This window comes from Saccopteryx bilineata, chromosome 2, assembly GCF_036850765.1.
Source record: "Saccopteryx bilineata isolate mSacBil1 chromosome 2, mSacBil1_pri_phased_curated, whole genome shotgun sequence".
In the NCBI taxonomy this organism is placed as follows: Eukaryota; Metazoa; Chordata; class Mammalia; order Chiroptera; family Emballonuridae; genus Saccopteryx; species Saccopteryx bilineata.
The window spans coordinates 315,763,304-315,785,334 of record NC_089491.1 but is presented as its reverse complement, the minus strand read 5'-3'; positions in this window follow the sequence as shown (position 1 = coordinate 315,785,334).

Sequence of the window (22,031 nt, the reverse complement as noted above, 5' to 3'; positions counted from 1 at the left end):
TGAATGAGAAAGAAGATTCAGTAAAGAGAGGGGAGGGGGCTTTCTGGAGGGAAGAGACTCAAGTGGAAGAAATTTGCAGAGGTACCAGAGAGGGGTCCTGAGAGAGGGGTGCCCCAGGGGTCAGGCAGGAGGGGGAGAGAGTTGGGAGTCTGCATAGAAGGAAAGATTAGGAGCGGAGGTTTTAGGTGAGGTTTCTTTGGCCAAAAACGTCCTGCATGTAGGACAAGCGGCACAGAAATTAAGGACAGGAGCAAAGGTAAAAGGAAGCCTGCATGTAAGGAATTTCTGAGATTCCTGTGGCAAAAATTATCTAGGTCCCTCAGAATATTGTAATCGAATGTCTCGTTTTCAGGCCAATGGGAGTCATTGTCAAATTTGTATTGGGTCCATGCCGTATTACAGAAGAAAATCAGTTTTTTTTGGCTTAAGGTCAGAGAGGCCCAACTTAGTGAGGTGGGGGTTTTTTTTGGGGGGGGAGGGTTATGAGACATCCTAGAGGGGTCTGGTCAGAAGGCTTAGACTCTGAAGAGTGGAGACAGGTGAGCAAGAGGGGGCATCCCCACCTTTTGTCACTGTCCCAAGAGGAGAAAATCTCCGTGTGGGGGAGTCATCCCTGATAGAGGTCATCACAACCTGTCAGGGAGCTCCGAGGACAAGAAGTCCGAAAGAGTGGAGAGGTTTGGCTAGGCGCCTAGTCTTCTGTAAAGTCTACTGAGACTGAAAGTCAAACCCCTCAAAATGTGAGGCATGTTAGAGAAAACCATCTGATCAGAGAAAATTTTGTGGAAAAGAGAAGCCGACCGGGGAAGGGGAAGGGAGAAAACTCCTTCCCTTCTGGTCTAGCAAGGGTTCCTGACAGGGTTAGACTGCCAGCCAATCAACCTACAATTGCTTGTCCAGGCTTAGTTTGGACAACAAAGAGGGATCGTCCAGGCAGTTAGTACCCTGTCCCAGGTTTCAGCACCAAATGTTGGAATCCATGGGAGTCCAAAAAGACCAGAGTAACAGGCTTCATTGAAAGGAAGAAAGGAACCCTGCTGGGCTGACTCGAAAGGGAGAGTCCTGCCAAGCACAGCCTGGGACTTGGGTTTTAAGGGTTTGGGGGAGGGGGAGTGAGAAGGGTCGTGGGGCATTAGCCCTTTGGCTGCTGGACCAAGGAGAGTCTTTTATGAAAGTTTGCCAGGACTTTTTGGCTTGTGACATCAGACATTCCTTTACAATTAGTCATTTACTGCAAGCCCTGAAAGGAGACTTACTGGCACGGTTAAAGAAATGAAACCTAAGACCACCCACAGCCCCTTGGGAACTTAGAGGTAGGAACAGTTTATTAGGAAGAGATTTAGTGATAAAATTAGGACTAGGACTCCAAATGGAAAAGGGGGAGAGACCTTCAGGCCTCCCTCTATATAATAACTATAGTAGAGGTGAAGAATTTAAAACAAACCCTAGTAATAAACAGGATACCAAGATATAAATGTCTGGGTAGAATGGGTCAAATATTCTGTCAGCACCCTTACCAAAAGCAACTGTTACGCTCGCGCTACAGGAAGACTGGAAGATCTGATAGTCCCATTTTCACTCGGGTGGTCCTTGGACCCTGATGGGATGAACTTCTTGGTAGCCCTGTTCCAACATGCCACTATCTGGCAAAACAAGTCATGTTAGTCCTTATCACTGCTATTTCCCAAGGAGAAAGGCCCTGTGGGTCAGCCCCCAAGGGCTATCAGAATGCCTATTCCTACAGTCAATTTCTATTTATGCCTCTCAAGGTGGGGGGACAATTTGACCTTTTTAGGAAATCTAACTCGGTACAGTAAAAGACAACCCATTTACAGGGCTGACAAACCAATCTTTCCTTATCATCCCCAGAGTTGATATCTGATAATATTGTGAGACAAAAATCTATGAGACTCTACCAATCAACTAGGGTGGCATTTGCTCCCTAATACAATTGGCCATCCTTTTTACCCTGGCATTTGCTTCCCTTAACCCCCAGTCAATCCCAGCACAAAGTAAGCAAAACAAAATAAGTGTCACGAGTCCAAGCGGGTCATTCAATCAGGCTATATATATAGATGTTATTGGAGTTCCACAGGGTGTTCCAAATGAGTTTAAAGCTCATAATCAAATAGCTGCTGGATTTAAATCAGCCTTATTCTGGTGGGTAACTATAAACAAGAACGTAAATTGAATAAACTATATATAATCAACAAAGATTTGTCAATTACATTAGAAATTAAATTAAGGGAATAGCACAACAACCTGGCCCTCCAGTTGTATGCCCTGAGAAAATAGACTAGCTTTAGATATGATGCTAGCAGAGAAGGGCAGGGTATGTTATAATTGGAAATCAATGTTGTACCTGCCTCCCCAATAACAGAGCCCCAGATAGCCAAAGCCTTACATGGACTGACCATCCTAGCAGATGAGTTAACCAAAAACTCAGGTATAAATGACCCCTTCACTGATTTAATGGAACAATGGTTTGGAAAATGAAAAGGATTAATGACCTCTGTATTTACCTCCCTGGTAATTGTTATTGGGGTTTTAATTCTTATAGGATGTTGCATGTGTTTGAGGCCTAATTCAGAGACTGACTGAAATGGCCATATATAACCAAGCTGAGCTCTCCCGATTACATTGACCAAATGCTAGTAATGAACACCGATAATCAGAGCCAATGTCTGCTCACCGAATTTGAAGAAAAGAATGAAGACATATAAAGAATAGAAGGAATTGAATGAAATGTCTAACTCAGGTTCTTTTCTTCAACTAATTTCCCAACCCCTTTCATTTGAATTCCTCTGACCAGGAAATAGAGTGAGAAATAGCTAACTTGTTTACCAATTCCCCAGACCCCTTTGAACAGTCATCCAACCATTCCTCAACCACCTTACCTAGTTAATGGTATCCCCATCTCTCCCTTCCATCTTGGCATGGCCATTTAAACTAGCCAATCTGGAAAAAATAAGATTGTACAATCAACACTCCAGCCAATGGAGCAAGACCCAGCATCTTAGGGCCTGCATTAGGAATAAAAACAGAATTTGTTTTCTGCCCGTACACTTGTTGACAGGCTTTCAATAGTGGCAACATGCCCTTCTGCAGAAGTTATTAAAGTTGCCTTGCTGAGGTATTTTATCTCCACGAGTCTTGCTTAATTTCATTTCTAACAGTTTATCAGCTTGCTATTTTATCTTAATGGCTCCCTGGTCTTTCCTTTGAAATATAGTGCCTGACCAGGATAGAGCTGGATAGAACTTCAGCCTGGGACACAGAGGATCCAGGTTCAAAACCCCAAGGTTGCCAGCTTGAGTGCGGGGGGCTCACCAACTTGAGCACAGGGTTGCTGGTTTGAGTGTGGGATCATAGACATGACCCCATGATCACTGTCTTGAGCCCAAGGTCACTGGCTTCAGCAAGGAGTCACTCACTCTGCTGGAGCCCACCCCCCATCAAGGCACATATGAGAAGGCAATCAATGAACAACTAAGGTACTGAAACAAAGAATTGATGCTTCTCATCTCTCTCCCTTCCTGTCTGTTTGCCCCTGCCTGTTTCTCTCTCTCTCTCACTCTCTTTCTAAACAAAATTTTTTTTAATGTAGCAAAAAGTTTACTTTTGCAGGAATGTCAGGGAAAGCTTACATTGGAGAGGGACTTGACAATTAAGGGAGTTTAAATCACAACAGTTATTTGTAAAAGCCTAGCCACAGGATTTACTGTGAAGAGTTAGGGCCTATATATTAATTAGAAACTCAGTTCACCAAAATAAACCTTTACTTTGTATTCTAAGGAAACAGGGAGTCTTTTCACAGATAATTCCGAGAAGTAGATAGATGTTCCCAAAAACTATAAGTTCGAACTATTCTGAAGAGACATCTGACCCCAGCTGTCTTAAAGATTTACCAAGGACACCAGATAGGACCATGCTGATTGGGCCTGTGCTATCTCAGAAGAACTTACAGAGGAGACTTTTCTGCAGCTGAACCCCTACCTCCAGCACATTGTTACATAACTAACTGCACAGACTTTGACTTTTTTTTCTTTTTTCCCCAAACCCTATAAATATCAGCAGCACCAGAAGAGTGTTAAGGCAGCTATGTGGACAGCACTCCCATGCCTTCTCAGAGTACCAGTATTTCTGAATTAAAGACACTCTTATACACTCAGCCCAGTTCATCTCTTTGATTGCATCAAGCTGCCCTGAACCCAGCTCATTCCAGTAACAATAACTTGCTTTATTCAAAGTAAATAACAATCGGGAAAAAAATCTAAAAAACAAACAAAATTTATTAACATAATCTGTTTTTTAAAATACAATTTTTAAAAAGAGAAACAGAGGTTCAAAGAAAAGATTATATAGCAAAATAAGATGAAGAGTGTAGACAAAAAAGGGGCCACACGCTGAACCTGAGGAGCTCAGGAGAGGCCTGCATGGTGGCCTTGCAAACTCAGAAACCTAAAATAACCACACAGGATGGTCTGAAATTAAAACTTTCTAGCTAGCCTGACCAGGCGGTGGCGCAGTGGATAGAGCATCGGACTGGGATGCGGAAGGACCCAGGTTCGAGACCCCAAGGTCGCCAGCTTGAGTGCGGGCTCATCTGGTTTGAGCAAAAAGCTCACCAGCTTGGACCCAAGGTCACTGGCTCCAAGCAAGGGGTTACTTGGTCTGCTGAAAGCCCGCAGTCAAGGCACATATGAGAAAGCAATCAATGAACAACTAAGGTGTCGCAATGCGCAACAAAAAACTGATGATTGATGCTCCTCATCTCTCCGTTCCTGTCTGTCTGTCCCTGTCTATCCTTCTCTCTGACTCTATCTCTGTCTCTGTAAAAAAAAATTAAAATTAAAAAAAAAAACTTTCTAACTAAAAGCAGTTCATGGTGGCTAGTCATGTCCTAGGGAGGTATTTTTCTCTAACAAAGTTTCACCACTTATTTTATACCTCAGAATCACAGGGATTCTGATGTATACCTTTATATATATATCTTATGCCATGCTTACCCTTATTGCTCTTGTCTGTTGTCTTTTTACAATAACGTACTTGTTTGTTTTTGCAAGAGAGAGAAACAGAGAGACAAATACAGGAAGGGAGAGAGATGAGAAGCATCAACTCGTAGTTGCATCACTTTAGTTGTTCATTGATTGCTTCTCATATGTGCCTTGACCCTGGGAGCTCAATCTGAGCCAGTGACCCCTTGCTCAAGCCAGTGACCTTGAGCTTCAAGCCAGTGACCATGGGATTACATTGATGATCTCATGCTCAAGCCAGCAACCCTACACTCAAGCTGGTGACCCATGATTAAGCCAGCAAACTTGGAGTTTCAAACCTGGGACCTCAACATCCCAGGTTGATGCTCTCTATCCACTGTACCACCACTGGTCAGGCAACATACCTTTGAAATGTAAGAATAATCTTCTTTTCCAGCCCTCTCAAGATACAACCACCCCACCAGAGCAGAAACCACAAAAATCCTCATTGTTATTACTATACTATTAACTGTTAACTGGTAACTATCCTATGTCTGCCTATGTAAATACAGGTATTGATCGACTTATGACCTATGCAACTTATGACCATTCGACTTTACGACCACAATCGCTAGCCAGAACTGCTCTGCATCTGGCAGCGCAAGCGTTGCTCAGCTGGGCATACGACAGTGTGGACCAGCTTCCGGCAGCACTACCATCTCCTCGTGCACCATTTCAACTGTTATCCCAGACTTGGTACAATAATGAAAGAAAATTATGATAAAATATGACTTAAAGATTTTTATAACATCATTTCACAGTACTGTACATATAGCCTACTCAACTTACGACCAAATCATGTTATGACCAGTCTGTTGGAACCAATCGTGGTCGTAAGTTGAGCACTAGCTGTATATATCTATTCTTTTTACTTTTTATCCAATCCTAAAGATTCCCCTCTTTGCTTTCTCCTGTCTCCCTAATCTATCATCAGTGAATTTCATGTAAACCCCCTTATATCTTTCCCTGTGATTCTGATGTATAAGAGGTGAAGTTGCCATTTTCCAGAGCATTTTCTCAATCTTGAGAAAATTGTTTCTTGTCAATTGTCTACAGTTTGGCTCAAATAAACTCATAAAAATTATTACAGTATTGAATGTTTCTTACATTGACAAGAAAGAATAAGAAGATGTCAGAAATTTTTAAAAATTAAAACATTACATAGATAAAGGCCATATTTTAAATAGAATACACACAATGGAAAACAAAATCAGGAACATAATGAATAAGATTAAGAAAGTCATAAAAATAAAACAGAAAAGCACAAAAATGAAAACATCATTATGAAAATAAGGAAAAAATATGAAAAACAGAAAAATTCAATTTTGATATCCCTTATATCAAAATTAATTTTGATAATTTATCCCTTCAATAAAGGAATTTGGAAAGGAAACTTTAAACAAATTTGTTTTTGAAACCAGTGAAAAGTGGCCCATCTTACTCCACTTAGCCCTTCTTAGGGCAAGTTACACCCCCTACAGGGAAGGATTCACTCCTTTTGAAATAATGTTTGGGAGACCCCCCTCCCTTACCACCAAAACTCAGAGGAAAAATAAAAGCTGAGTTAAGTAACCACTCCTTCCTTAAGTACTTACAGGGTCTACAGATTATTCAGCAGGCTATCCAAAAGACTGCCTAACAGACGCTTCCAGCACTGCCAAGAGATCCAGTACATCCCTCCCAGCCTGGGAACTCAATCTGGGTAAATAAGTACACCACCAAAGGACTGATTCCCAAGTGGACGGGTCCACACACTGTGATCCTGACCACTCCCACTGCTGCCAAGATAGAAGGCATACCTGTCTGGATTCACCACAGCCAGTTGAAGCCTGCAGCCACAGCGGAGATGCCCTCATGGAAAGTGGAGACTGACCCCATCTACCCTTGAAAGTTAACCCTCAGAAAGACAACATGCCTTGCTCCAGGGACAAACCAGGAGCTGGCTGGTCCACACACAACTAAAGCCTGAGAAACCTCACCGCAGAGCTGCTTATAATTGGACTCTGGGGATCAGGGGAGCTAGGGAAAAGAACTGTGAACTGTGTATTCATATCACCAAGGAAGACCAAAAGGTCTCTACTACCTTGCTTTTTATAACTTCTATGAATGCCACACAGAGCAAAGAAGATAGAACTTATCTGAAAACCTTAGAAAACAAACAAACAAACAAACAAATAAATAAACAAACTTCAAATTATTCTGAAGATAAAAAACAGTTGGCTGCAATGAAGGGAACATTTGCATTTTATACCATAATTTACAAAGTTTTTGTAGTATGGATTGTACAACTAAATTATTGAAAAAGTTTCGCAATGCAAAATTTTCATGTGCCAGAACAAAATGCAAGGCTGTTTTGAAATCAGTATTTAAAAATTACTATGACAAAATATTTACAGAGGACTTGGAAACTGCAGCATTTGTAACGATTTTATCTGATGCATCAAATCATAATGAAATTAAATTGTATCCAATAATAATAAGATATTTTAATGTTACCAAGGGTTTTCAAATAAAAATTTTAAATTTAAAATTCATTGAGGGTGAAACTTCTAAAATTTTGTCAAACCATCTATGCAGAGTAATAAATGAAAACAATTTGAAATCCAAAGATGTTGCACTAATGGCTGATAAATACAAATACAAATTTTGGTGGGTAAAGACACAAAGGGGTGAATACTGTGTATGTACAATTACAAGAGTTACTCCAAAAGAAAACACTAGGAATAGGTTGTAATGCACATATTTTGTTAAATCAGCATAATGTCATGTGCCATGCCAATTGATGTAGAAGTAATAATAACTACAATTTATTTGCATTTTAGTTGTTTTACCATTCGTGTTGCTACCTTAAAAATTTTTGTGGGAAGCAAATGCTGAATATAAAAAACTTTTAGGATACTCAAAAGTTAGATGGCTTGCTCTAACACCTGCCATAGAGCGTGTTCTACAATTATTTGAGCCTCTCTGTTCATATTTTTTAAGTTTAGACAAATGTCCTAAAATCCTGGAATCATTTTTCAATAATAAAATATCTGAGATATTAATATATTTTGTACATAACCAAGCATCTATTTTTCACAAAACGATTCAAAAGATTGAAGGTGAACACATTTTAGCTATGGAAGTTAGTCTTATTTTGAATGACTTTATCCTTCAATATAAATCTCATTTTGAAGAAAATTTTCTTCCTTTTTTTAATTGATTTTACTTTGTTGTGTTTACATAGTTACCAGTGTACCCCCGAATATATCTCCCTCCCTCCCCCCTTGTTCTCCTTGATACTCCTTTTGCCCTCTCCCCCACCCCTTTCCTTCATGATTTACTATCCTGCCCTCTATCTCTCTGTGTTATGTTTATATACTTTCACATATGTCTTTCCTTTCTTTGACTCCCTCCTCTATCTCCTTTCCCTCTGCCCACCTTCCCTCTGGACTCTTTGACCCCTTCTCTGTGTCCCTTCCTTTTCTCAGTTCACACTGTTCATTGGATTCCTCATATGAGTGAAATCATACAATATTTTTCTTTCTCTGCCTGGCTTATTTTTCTTATCATAATACAGCTAGTGCTCGATTTATGACTACGATTGGTTCTGACAGACCAATCATAACACAATTTGGTTGTAAATTGAGTAGGCTATATGTACAGTACTGTGAAATGATGTTATAAAAATCTTTAAGTCATATTTTATTATAATTTTCTTTCGTTATGTTATATATCATAATTTTCTTTGTTCATTTTATGCCATTTGTATCATCTCTACACCATTTTGTTTCTTATTTTTACATTCATCAGGTTTAAGTAAAACACTGCATTACAACTGGTTTAATATTTGCAAAGACAATTTTCCTCTTGGTAGACATCTTGAGAAGGGTTTGATGAAAAATATCTAAAACACAAATTGCTGTACTGAGTCCGGGATAACAGTTAAAATAGTGCATGCGGAGATGGTAGTGCTGCCGGAAGCTGGTTTGCACTGTTGTACGCCCAGCGGGGCAATGTTTGCGCTGCCAGATGAGGAGCAGTCATGGCTAGCGATTGTGGTTGTAAAGTCGAATGGTTGTAAGTGGCATAGGTCATAAGTCGATCAATATTTGTAGACTCCAGGTCTATCCATGTTGTCGCAAAGGGTAAGGTTTCTTTCTTTTTCACAGCTGCATAGTATTCCACTGTGTATATGTACCATGGCTTTCTTTTTTTTTTTAAAAGAGCACTGTTTATTTTTTTTTTTTTACAGAGACAGAGAGTCAGAGAGAGGGATAGATAGGGACAGATAGACAGGAACAGAGAGAGATGAGAAGCATCAATCATCAGTTTTTTGTTGCAACACCTTAGTTGTTCATTGATTGCTTTCTCATATGTGCCTTGACCGCAGGCCTTCAGCAGACTGAGTAACCCCTTGCTCGAGTCAGTGACCTTGGGTCCAAGCTGGTGAGCTTTTTGCTCAAGCCAGATGAGCCCTCGCTGAAGCTAGAGACCTCGGGGTCTCGAACCTGGGTCCTCCGTGTCCCAGTCCGACGCTCTATCCACTGCACCATCACCTGGTCAGGCATGTACCACAGCTTTCTTAATCCAAATGTCCACTGACGGACACTTGGGCTGTTTCCAGATCTTGGCTATTGTAAACAATGCCTGCCATAAAAATAGGGATGTATTTCTTCTTTTGAATCAGTGATTTGGTATTCTTAGAATATATTCCTTGAAGTGGGATAGCTGAGTCAAAAGGCAGTTCCATTTTTAATTTTTTCAGGAATCTCCATATTGTTTTCCACAGTGGCTGCACCAGTCTGCATTCCCACCAGCAGTGCAGGAGGGTTTCCTTTTCTCCACACCTTCACCAGCACTTGTTATGTGTTGTTTTATTAATGAGCACCATTCTGACGGTTGTGAGTTGGTATCTTATTGTGGTTTTAATTTGCATTTTTCTAATGATTAGTGATGTTGAACATTTTTTTATATGCCCATTGGCCACCTCTATGTCCTCTTTGGAGAAGTATCTATTCAGTTCTTTTGTCCAATTTTTCATTGGATTGCTTACTTTCCTTGTATTGAGTTTTACAAGTTCTTTGTAGATTTTGGTTATTAACCCCTTATCATACATTTTGTGGATTGTCCTTTTATTCTGTTCATGTTGTCTTTTGCTGTGCAAAACCCTTTTTCTTTAATATAGTCCCATTTGTTTATTCTATCCTTTATTTCACTTGCCCGTGGAGTTCAATCAGCAAATATATTGCTGTGAGAGATGTTGGAGAGCTTACTACCTATGTTTTCTTCCGAGATGATCATGGTTTAGCCTGACAAGGCAGTGGCGCAGTAGATAGAGCATCGAACTGGGATGTGGAGGATCCAGGTTTGAGACCCCAGGTCGCCAGCTTGAGCACGGGCTCATCTGGTCTGAGCAAAGCTCACCAGATTGGACCCAAAGTCACTGGCTTAAGCAAGGGGTTACTCAGTCTGCTGAAGGCCCATGGTCAAGGCACATATGAGAAAGCAATCAATGAACAACTAAGGTGTCGCAATGAAAAACTGGTAATTGATGCTTCTCATCTCTCCCTGTTCCTGTCTGTTCCTATCTATCCCTCTCTCTGACTCTGTAAAAAAAAAAAAAAAAGATCATGGTTTCATGACTTACGTTCAATGTCTTTTATCCATTTTGAGTTTATTTTTGTGAATGGTGTAAGTTGCTGGTCTAGTTTCATTTTTGTACAATTTTCCCAACACCATTTGTTTAAAAGATTGTCTTTACTCCACTGTATGCTCTTACTTCCTTTGTCAAATATCAATTGACCATAAATGTGTGAGTTTATTTCTGGGTTCTCTGTTTTGTTCTGTTGATCTGTATGCCTGTTCTTATGCCAGTATAGAGCTGTTTTGAGTACAATGGCCTTGTAGTATAACTTGAAATCAGGAAGTGTGATACTCCACCACCTTATTTTTCTTCTTCAAGATTGCTGAAGCTATTCATGTTCTTTTTTGATTCCATATAAATTTTTAGAACATATGTTTTATATTTTTGAAGTATGACATTGGTAATTTAATAAGAATTGCATTGAATTTATAGATTGCTTTGAGTAGTATAGACATTTTAATGATATTTATTCTTCCTATCCATGAACACGGTATGTGCTTCCACTTGTTTGTATTTTCCTTGATTTCTTTTCTCAATATTTTATAGTTTTCCAAGTACAAGTCTTTAAACTCCTTGGTTAAATTTACTCCTACGTACTTTATTTTTTTTATTGTAATAGTGAAGAAAATTGTTTCCTTAATTTCTCTTTCTGAAAGTTCATTGTTGGTGTATATAAATGCCACTGATTTCTGAATACTGATTTCATATCCTGCCACATTGCTGAATTCATTTATCAGTTCCAGTAGTTTTTTGACTGAGACTTTAGGGTTTTCTATGTACAGTATCAAGTCATCAGCAAATAATGAAAGTTTTACTTCTTCTTTTCCAATTTGGATGCCTTTTATTTCTTCTTCTTGTCTGATTGCTGTGCCTAGTACTTCCAGAACTATGTTGAATAACAATGGTGAAAGGGGGCATTCCTGCCTGCCTTGTTTCTGTTCTTAAGGAGATTGTTTTTAATTTTTTCCCATTGAGTATAATGTTGGCTCTGGGTTTGTCATAGATGGCTTTTATCGTATTAAGGTATGTTCCCTGTATTCCCACTTTGCTGAGAGTTTTTATCACAAATGGGTGCTGGATTTTATCAAATGCTTTTCAGCATCTATTGATATTATCATGTGGTTTTTATTTTTCTGTTTGTTTATGTGATAAATCACGTTTATTGATATGCAAATGTTGTACCAGCCTTGCCTCCCCAGAATAAATCCCACTTGATGATGATGTATGATTTTTTCATGTATTGATGGAATCCTGTTTGCTAATATTTTGTTGAGAATTTTAGCATCTAAGTTCATCAGGGATATTGGCCTGTAATTTTCTTTCTTTGTAGTGTCTTTACCTGGTTTTGGAATGAAGATTATGTTCACTATATAAAAGTTTGGAAGTTTTCCTCCTCTTGAATTTTTTTTGAAATATCTTGAGAAAAATAGGAATTAGTTCTTCTTTGAATATTTGGTAAAATTCACCTGTAAAGACATCAGGCCCAGGACTTTTGGTTTTTAGCAGTGTTTTGATAACTGTTTCCATCTCCTTTGATATAATTGGTTTGTTTAGGTTTTCTGATTCTTCCACATTGATTTTTGAATAATTATATTTTTCAAGGAACTTATTCATTTCATTGAGGTTGTCCCATTTTTTCACATACAGTTCTTCATAGTACTTTCTTACAATCCTTTGAATTTTTTCTGTGTCAGTTATTACTTCCCCTCTCTCATTTCTAATTTTATTTATTTAAGCCCTTTCTCTTTTTTTCTTGGTGAGTCTGGTTAAAGGTTCATCAATTTTGTTTACCTTTTCAAAGTACCAGCTCTTGGTTTCATTGATTTTTGGTTTTTTGGTTTTTTTAGCCTCTATGTCAATTATTTCTACTCTGATCTTTATTATTTCCTTCCTCCTACTTCTCTGGGCTTTACTTGCTGTTCTTTTTGTAGTTCTTTTAGTTGCAGGATTAAGTTGTTTATTTGAGCTTTTTCTTGCTTCATAAGGTATGCCTGTAATGCTATGAACTTCCCTCCCAAGACTGCTTTTACTGTGTCATAAATTTTGAGTTCTTGTATGTTCATTTTTATTTGTTTCAAGGAAGTTTTTTATTTCTTTCTTGATCTCATTGTTAACCCATTCTTTATTTAATAGCATGCTATTTAGTATCCAAGTGTTTGAATGTTTTTCAGTTTTTCTATTGTAGTTGATTTCTAGTTTCATGCTGTTGTGGTCAGAAAAGATGCTTGACATGATTTCAATCCTCTTAAATTTACTGAGACTCGTTTTCTGTCATAACATAGGGTCTATCCTAGAGAATGTACCATGAGCACTTGAAAAGAATGTATATTCTGCTGTTTTGGGGTGAAAGATATCTAAAGATATCTATTAAGTCCAGTTGATCTAGTATGTCATTTAACGCCACTGTTTCCTTGTTAATTTTCTGTCTGGAGGTTTTATCCATTGATGTTAGTGGGGTATTAATGTCCCCTACTATTATAATATTGCTGTTGATCTTGCTTGTTTTGTCCATCAAAATCTGTTTTATATATTTAGGTGCTCCTATATTAGCACATATATATTTATAATAGTTATATCTTCCTGTTGTAATGCTCCTTTTCTCATTATGTAGTTGACCTTCTTTATCTCTTACTATTGTCTTTGTTTAAAGTCTATTTTATCAGATATTAGTATTGCTACCTCAGCTTTTTTTTCCTTTCCATTTGCATGAAATATTTTTTTTCATCCCTTTACTCTCAGTCTATTGTATCTTTTGTTCTGAGGTGGGTCTCTTGCAGACAGCATATGTATGGGCCCTGTTTTCTTATACATGCAGCTACCCTATCTTTTGATTAGAGCATTTAATCCATTTACACTTAAGGTTATTATTGATATGTCTTATCTATTGCCATTTTTTATTTTATAGATCTATAATCCTCTTTTTCTCAATTTCTGTTTTTCTTTGCTCTTTTTACAGGAAGCTTCTTAACATTTCCTGCAGTACTGGTTTGGTTGTAATAAATTCCTTGAGTTTGATTTTTTGTTTGGGGGTTTTTTTTAGTCTGGGAAGCTTTTTATTTCTCCTCCAATTTTAAATGATAATCTTGCTGGATAAAGAAGTCTTGGTTGTAGGTTCTTGTTTTGCATTATTTCTTGCCATTACCTTCTGGCCTCAAGTGTTTCTGTTGAAAAGTCAAATGTCATCCTTATGGGGGCTCCTCTATAGGTAATTGACTTTTTTTCTCTTGATGCTTTTAGTATTTTTTCTTTATCTCTTAACTTTGGTATTTTAATTATGATGTGTCTTGATGTAGGCCTACAGGGTTTCTTTTTATCAAGACTCAGTGCTTCTTGAACTTGTGTGACTTTTTCCTTCATCAATTTAAGAAAGTTTTCAGCTATTATTTCTTCAAACAGGTTCTCTATCCCTTATTCTTCTTCTTCTCCTTCAGGAACCCCTATGATACGATGGTATATCTCTTCATATTGTCACAGAGTTCTCTTATAATTTCCTCTGACCTTTCGAGCATCTTTTCTTTTTGCTGCTCTGTTTTTGTGTTTTTATTTATCTTGTTCTCTAATTTGTTGATTTGATCCTCTGCTTTATCCAGCCTGCTGTTGATTCCTTCTAGTGTAGTCTTTATTTCTGATATTGTAATTGCCATTTCTGATTAATTCTTTTTTATTATTTTAGTGTCCTTTTTGATGCTTGCAAATTTTTTTAGGTGCTCATTAAGTCCATCCATTGTAGTTCTGAAATCCTTAAGAATCCTAACAATGATTTTAAACTCTGCATCCAGTAATTTGGTTACTTCCATCTCATTCAGTTCTTTTTTTGGGGATTTTTCTTGTTGATTCATATGGTTTACACTCTTCTGTCTTCCCATTATATCTGTGTGTGGTTTGCAAACTTGTTAGAGTTGTGGGTCTGAGGTTGGTTTATTGAATGTGGCTTCTCCTCCAGGACTTTATCCCTCAGCCTCTGCCAGTTGCTCGGATTTAAATTCTCCTTAACTAGTAGAGCTGCTTAAAAGTCTTAATTTCCCTGCTGTTTCTTTGCTGAGTCCAGCAAGGAGCTTCTGTGTTTGCTGATCCCAGCATGGAGCTTCTGTGTTTTGGACGGGGAAAGTAGGAGTATCTTTTTTTTTTTTTTTTGGCCCCAGTTGAAACTCTATCCAGGAATGTGGTGGGGTGTGGCCTCTAAGAACCTTAACGTGTGGTGTGCCCAGTACCTCTCCAGGGTCAGAGGCATTCTCCATATGAAGGGGGAGGTGTAGGTCTCCTTAGAAACCTGAGACACTGCCCCTTCCCCCTATTTCCTCCTTTCCAAACAGCCTTTTGCACTGATTGGAGCTGGAGAGCTTTTTGGAGGTAGGTCAACTGGTTTCATGCTAGGCTTGTGCAGGATGGAGGGAGCTACTTCTCCCCCAGCTATGGCCATCTTGGCACTGACTCAAATCAGGTTTTCTTCTCCCCATCACCAGTTGTGTCCCTGTGTCTCGATCTCCCCATTCTTTTCATGCAAGACCAGTCCTCTCAGCTCTCTTTACCCCTGGAGCCCCAGGCAAGTGGCTGTGAGTGATATTTTCTGCACTGGCCCTTTAAGGCTACAACTCCTTTCACCAGCCACTTCCCACAGACAGAACTCTAGCTCTTCTCCCCACTCAGTGCTGTCAGGCTGTCTCTTCCAGTTCCTGGGTTTCTAGGCTGACACTCCAGTCCTGGGACTGAGGACTTTCACCTCTCAGGGTTTCTCTTCTTGCAATGGGAGCCCTTCTGGACCCTCAGCCTCAGCTTCCCCTCACTCCTGGGAGTGGGGAAGCACCCACCACACCCCCGCACTCCCTGCCAGGATTGGTGTGGATTCTTCTGTGCATCTTAGTTTTTTTGTTTGTTTGGTTTTTTTTTTTTGTATTTTTCTGAAGCCGGAAACGGGGAGAGACAGTCAGACAGACTCCCGCATGCACCCGACCGGGATCCACCCGGCACACCCACCAGGGGCAACGCTCTGCCCACCAGGGGGCGATGCTCTGCCGAGACCAGAGCCACTCTAGCACCTGGGGCAGAGACCAAGGAGCCATCCCCAGCACCCGGGCCATCTTTGCTCCAATGGAGCCTTGGCTGCGGGAGGGGAAGAGAGAGACAGAGAGGAAGGAGGGGGGGTGGAGAAGCAAATGGGCGCCTCTCCTATGTGCCCTGGCCGGGAATCGAACCCGGGTCCCTCACACGCCAGGCCGACGCTCTACTGCTGAGCCAACCGGTCAGGGCCGCATCTTAGTTTTTGAGTCCTGTTCTTTTAGTTCAAAGTTGGTTTTTCATGATGATTGTTCTTAAATTAATTTTTAATCCAGTTTGGTCATGGGAGGTGGCAGTCTGTGTGTCTGCCTACTCCACTGTCATCTTGAAATCCTTGCAGCATAAATCTTTCCAAATAATTTTTTTCTTTAATTATAAAAAGAAAATTGTCAGACTTAGAAGAATCGAATCTGGGCATAACAGAAAAGTTTATCAAAGAAGTATAGAATTGGCCCTGGCCGGTTTGCTCAGCGGTAGAGCATCAGCCTGGCGTGCGGGGGACCCGAGTTCAATTCCCGGCCAGGGCACATAGGAGAGGCGCCCATTTGCTTCTCCACCCCCCCTCCTTCCTCTCTGTCTCTCTCTTCCCCTCCCGCAGCCAAGGCTCCATTGGAGCAAAGATGGCCCAGGCGCTGGGGATGGCTCCTTGGCCTCTGCCCCAGGCGCTACAGTGGCTCTGGTCTCGGCAGAGCGACGCCCCGGAGGGGCAGAGCATCGCCCCCTGGTGGGCAGAGCTTCGCCCCTGGTGGGCGTGCCGGGTGGATCCCAGTCGGGCGCATGCGGGAGTCTATCTGACTGTCTCTCCCCGTTTCCAGCTTCAGAAAAATACAAAAAAAAAGTATAGAATTTTTACCAGATATGTTTTCAATATATCTAAAATGGTCTGAAACAAACATCACAGGAAATAACAGTTTTTAATGGTGTTTTTTACTTCATCACAAGTATATTAAATCTTGTCTTGAGATTTTTATCTAAAGAAATGCCAGACATCAAAATAGATGACAATTGTCTCTTTGAAGAAATTAGAAGACTGAATGTATATTTTAATTATAAAAATTAATATAATAGGAAAATGAACACATCAAAATTGATAAAAGATGGGTGGAAATATTTAGCCATTTCAAAAATGAACATATTCCATGTGAAAATTTATTTATTCTTGTTCAATTTACATTGTGTTGTCCTGGAACTAATGTAGCAGTTAAAAGAGTTTTTTCAATTGCTAATGATTTTTGGACAAGTGAGAAATCGAGATTGAATGTTGATACTCTAGCAGCAGCATTTGCCCTAAAATTCAATATGAAGGATATTTCTTATTCAGTTATTTCCAATATATTGTTACTAGATCATACAGTGATCAAAAAAATATTAATTCAATGGAAAAGTACTCATTTAGATAATATTATAATTTTTATAATTATTATTAAAAGTTAATAGGCATGTAAGCATAATTACAATATAAAATATTACAAATATTGCCTGACCAGGTGGTGGCGCAGTGAATAGAGCGTCAGACTGGGATGTGGAAGGACCCAGGTTCGAGACCCCGAGGTTGCCAGCTTGAGCACGGGCTCATCTGGCTTGAGCCAAAAAAAGCTCACCAGCTTGGACCCAAGGTCGCTGGCTCGAGCAAGGGGTTCCTTGGTCTGCTGCAGGCCTGAGGTCAAGGCACATATGAGAAAGCAATCGATGAACAACTAAGGAGTCCCAGCGAAAAACTGATGATTGATGCTTCTCATCTCTCTCCGTTTCTGTCTGTCCCTATCTATCCTTCTCTCTGACTCTCTCTCTGTTCCTGTAAAAATAAATAATTAATTAATTAATTAAAAAAATATTACAAATATTTTATTATGCATTTATCATATTATAGTGTATTATTGTTGCAATGAATAAAATGTTTCTTTTATTTATGATATTGTTTTCTTTGATTTATTTTTGTCCTCCTTTCACTGTAAAAAAGTTGGTCACCTTATTATTACTATCATGTTAATTGTTAGCTGTTAACTGTCTTATGCCTGCTCATGTAAAACGTTTTAGTAAATACATTTTTACTTTTTTTTTTAAGTGAGAGAAAGGGAGTGAGACAGACTCCCACATGCTTCAGTATCCACCCAGTGATCCCCTGTCTGGGGCCAATGCTCTGCCCATCTGGAGCCATACTCACAACCAAGCTATTTTAAGCACCTAAGGCAAAGGCTCCTCAGCGCCCAGAGCCAATGAGCTCTAACCAATTGAGCCATGGCTGCCAGAGGGGAAGAGACAAAGAAAAGGGAGGAGGAAGGAATGGAGAAGCAGATGGTCTCTTCTCCTATGTGCCCTGACTGGGAATTGAACCCAGGACTTCCACATGCCAGGTCGACACTCTACCACTGAGCCAAGCAGCCAGGACAATTTTTACATTTTTATGCAATCTCAGAAGTTTCCCCCACTTTGCTTTCTCCCTTCTATCATCAATCAATTTCACATAATCCCTTATATTCTAAAGTATGTGTAAGGCCAGTCAGTGGCCATGGTTATGCAGATTTTCATTGGATTGGCATAGACAGTAAAGGAACTGTGGAGCCAGAAAATAATGGGCCATTTCATTTATTAAAGTTTTGTAATGGTGGATGATCAAACAAGCAGGAAAAACCACTTCCTTTTCTCTCAGGGCTTCCAAGCCCCAACTCAGTCTCCGGTTCCATAACTTGGACTCCTTCTCCAAACTCAACCTCCAGACTCACAGCCCCCACCAGCCTCAGCAGGGCTCCCAAGCTCCTCAGCACATTCCAGCAAAACCTGGCCAGGGGGAAATACCCCTTCTCTAGCAAACAATAGCAAACAATCACCCCTCTCAAGCAGGAAAGCAGTTCACAATTTGCAATCTGCTGCCCTGAGGGCAAGCATGTAGCCTTCCACAAACTACACACACACACACACACACACAGCACTGCCCCATGCCAATGCACCATTTAGGTAAAATACAAGTGAGCAAACCTAACACATGTTTCACACTGTATATCCAACATTATAAAATAAGTGATAAAACCACCATTTTCCAGAGCATTTTCTCAATCCATTGAGACTTTGCTTCCTGGAAATTATCAACAATCTGCTCAAATAAACTCATAAAAATTCTTACTGGTTTAGATATTTCTTACATTTATACAGTCTATGCTTTTTTAATTCACAACTATGCTCACAAAAAAAAATAAAGAAAATCTACAGATTTTATCAAAGCAAAGGAGAAATTAAACATCAACTAAGCATGAGCTATAGCTGTCCCTGAAAAGAGGTGATCTCTAGTCTCAGAAAACAAGGGGCTTCAGTTTTTAAGGACTAATTGAAAGAAAGTAGTCTTTATATATGCAAGTAGCTGGGAATTGGAAAGCCCTAACTGAAACAAAGACCCTCACAGGATGACTTCATTAGTGAAAGAGTGGTCTAAAAGAAAAATCTCCCACCAGCAAAGTGAGATTACAGGGATGTTTATATATCTTGGCCTGCACTTTGGAAGAGAAAAAGTCATTTTCCTAGAGAAATTTTAGGCATGTCCTGCCTTTGTGCAGATTTTTTAAATTTTTATTTATTGATTATAGAGAGAAAAGATGTAGAAGAGAGAAAAATGGCAATTGTTGTACTACTTTTTTTTTTACAGAGACAGAGAGAGAATCAGAGAGAGGAATAGATAGAGACAGACAGACAAGAATGGAGAGAGATGAGAAACATCAATCATCAGTTTTTTGTTGTGACACCTTAGTTGTTTATTGATTGCTTTCTCATATGTGCCTTGACCATGGGCCTTCAGCAGACCCGAGCAACCCCTTGCTCGAGCCAGCAACCTTGGGTCCAAGTTGGCGAGCTTTGCTCAGACCAAATGAGCCCACACTCAAGCTGGTGACCTCGGGGTCTTGAACCTGGGTCCTCCGCATCCCAGTCTGATGCTCTATCCACTGCACCACAGCCTGGTCAGGCCAGATTTTAGATTTTAGTTTACATGACAAGCATGGGTCAGAAAATCCCAAAACAAAAAATTAACTTAAAAATGGTGGTAAATTACCTGATGAGGCAGTGCTGCACAATGGATGATGCATCGAACTGGGATCTAGAGGACCCAGGTTTGAAGCCCTGAGGTCACCAACTTGAGCACAGGCTCTTCCAGCTTGAGCAGGGGCTCATCAGCTTGAGTGCAGGGTCACTGGCTTGAACCCAAGGTTGTTGGCTTGAAGCCCAAGGTCACTATCTTGAGCCCAAGGTCACTGACTTGAGCCTAAGGTCACTGGCTTGAGCAAGGGGTCACTCGCTCTGCTGTAGTCCCCCAGTCAAGGCACATATGAGAAAGCAATCAATGAACTAAAGAGAATAAGGAGCCTCAACGAAAAATTGATGCTTCTCATCTCTCTCTCTCTCTTCCCGCCTGTCTGTCCCTATCTATCCCTCTCTCTGTCTCTCTCTGTCTCTGTCACAAACACACAAAAAAAATGGTGGTAAATTGCTAATAGCCCTGGGGCACTTGGGAGAACACTACCTTGACCACTCACCCCTAAAGCCAAATTAACCAGATTCCCCAAGTAAAACAGAGATCAAAATTTGAAAAATTATATAAACTAGGAAGTTTTGGAGAAATATATGTACTGTATATAACTTGCCAACATTGATGAAGGGAGAAAATCTGAAGACCTGTGACCATTAAAGAAACTAATCAGACAGTACATTGAGTTCCATAGAGAAAGTGCTGGGGCAAGTGTGAGCCAGATGGGCACTGGATGACTCTGTGCTGGCTGAGGAAAAGTAATTAAACATGAGCAAACTACACCTATGAGGGAAACAGCTGCGTTCGGCTTGCTCACTGGTTTACTGGCTGCAAGCACTTTGCCTGACTAGTGCATGAGCAAAGCTACAGGTGCTTTCCCTCAGGGGCAATTCTCCCAGATCACTCTCCTACCACTGTGAGGTTTTCCTGCTCCCTTGCCCTTCACTATGAAAAGCAGGTTTTCCTCTGTTTATTCACCAGCCTTTCTGCAAACCTCCAATAAACAGGAATGGCCCAATGATTTCCAGCTTCACCATTTCTCTACTGTATGCCCGAATTCAATGTAAACCTGCTTATCCTCAACCACCAGCATTACAAGACCCTAAGAAGCTGAGAGGCACAACATCCTCCTATGCTTTCTTTGTGCAAACGTGCTGGGAGGAGCACATGAAGAAATACCCAGATACTTCACTCAACTTCTCAGAGTTTTCTAAATACTCAGAAAGGTGGAACACTATGTCTGCTAAAGAGAAAGGAAAATTTGAAGACATGGCAAAAAGCAGAAAAAGCCTATAATAAAATAAATGAAAATTTATATTCATTCTAAAGGACAAACAAAAAGGAAGTTTGTGGGGAAAACAGTTGTATTAGGCTTGCTTACATGGTTTACCAGCTGCCAGCACTTTGCCTGATTGGTGTGTGGGTGCATGGCAGCACCAGGTATGTGTGGTCTATGTAAGGCTATGGGTGCTTTCCCTCAGTGGCGATTCTCCCAGATCACTGTCCCACCACCATGAAGTACGATTTGCCATGCTACCTTGCCATTCACTGTGAAAAGGAGATTTTCCTTTGGTTATTAGCTCTTTTCTTCTTGTTGTTTACTCACTCACCTGTCTCTGCAAGCCTCCAATAAATGGGTTTGGCCCAATGTTTTCCAGATCTGCAGTTCCTCAACCATCTGCCCAAATTCAGTGAGAACCTGCCTGGTCTCAACCACCAGCCTTACAAAATTCAAGGATCCCAACACACTCAAGAGACATTCATTGGCCTTTTTTTTGTTCTGTTCTTAGTATTACACAAAAATCAAAGGAGAGAGACTAGAACAATGATGACAAAGTAGATGGACGTTACAACTCCCACCTCCCAGAACCAAAGTGGATTACAACTTAACTAAGAAACAATCAGCCTGACCTGTGGTGGTGCAGTGGATAAAGCATTGACCTGGAATGCTGAGGTTGCTGGTTCAAAACCCTGGGCTTGCCTGGTCAAGGCACATATGGGAGTTGATGCTTGCTGCTCCTCCCTCCCCCTACTCTCTCTCTCTCTCTCATTCTCTCTCCTCTCTAAAAATTAATAAAGAGAAAAAATTTTAAAAATCAAAGCAAAGAGAGGCCCTGGCCGGTTGGCTCAGCGGTAGAGCGTCGGCCTAGCGTGCGGAGGACCCGGGTTCGATTCCCGGCCAGGGCACATAGGAGAAGCGCCCATTTGCTTCTCCACCCCTCCGCTGCACCTTCCTCTCTGTCTCTCTCTTCCCCTCCCGCAGCCAAGGCTCCATTGGAGCAAAGATGGCCCGGGCGCTGGG